This window comes from Notothenia coriiceps, unplaced genomic scaffold (assembly GCF_000735185.1).
Source record: "Notothenia coriiceps isolate Sejong01 unplaced genomic scaffold, NC01 NC01_scaffold00037246, whole genome shotgun sequence".
NCBI classification, from domain to species: domain Eukaryota; kingdom Metazoa; phylum Chordata; class Actinopteri; order Perciformes; family Nototheniidae; genus Notothenia; species Notothenia coriiceps.
The window spans coordinates 5,415,970-5,416,580 of NW_011369947.1; the positions used below are offsets into that span (position 1 = coordinate 5,415,970).

A 611-nucleotide genomic window follows, 5' to 3' on the forward strand; every position below is an offset into this window, starting at 1 on the left:
ATTGGAGGTCCCCATGAGGGGAATCATTAATTTTAGGGTGAAGACTTGGTTAGGGTTAGGGTTAGGGTTAGGCATGTGTTGGTTATGGTTAAGGTTAGGATAAGTGTCCAGGAAATGCATGTAAGTCAATGTAATGTCCCCTGAAGTGATGTATACATGGTGTGTGTGTGTGTGTGTGTGTGTGTGTGTGTGTGTGTGTGTGTGTGTGTGTGTGTGTGTGTGTGTGTGTGTGTGTGTGTGTGTGTGTGTGTGTGTGTGTATTGAGGCATGTAGGAAGAAGTCAGAGTGGCAGATAAATGTCAAAGATGCATCGAGTCTGCAGATCGCTTTTCCGTTTTCAAGGTTCAGGCCGGAGTTGTAGAAAGAATAGAGCTGGACAACATAACTATATAGAGTCAAATGACTTATATGTGTGTATCGTATCAAGCTTGTGCAAAGACAGATGATTTGGTGTTATGTGGGCCAGCTTTCTCTAAAATAAAGCACTCGAATTTGCGTCTTTTCACGCGGCCCCAGATCTAAAAACATTGGTGGAAATAGCATCTAAATTAGTTATTCTCTTTCACTTGAAACGACTCCTAAAATGAGATTAAATGGATGGAAGGGATATT

General features: G+C 41.7%; 1 protein-coding gene across 1 annotated transcript in view; it reads left to right on the forward strand.

Moving 5' to 3' along the window:
* LOC104966318 (zinc finger E-box-binding homeobox 1-like) overlaps positions 1-611 on the forward strand; it is a 35,537-nt gene that overhangs the window by 30,263 nt on the left and 4,663 nt on the right. The window lies entirely within an intron of this gene.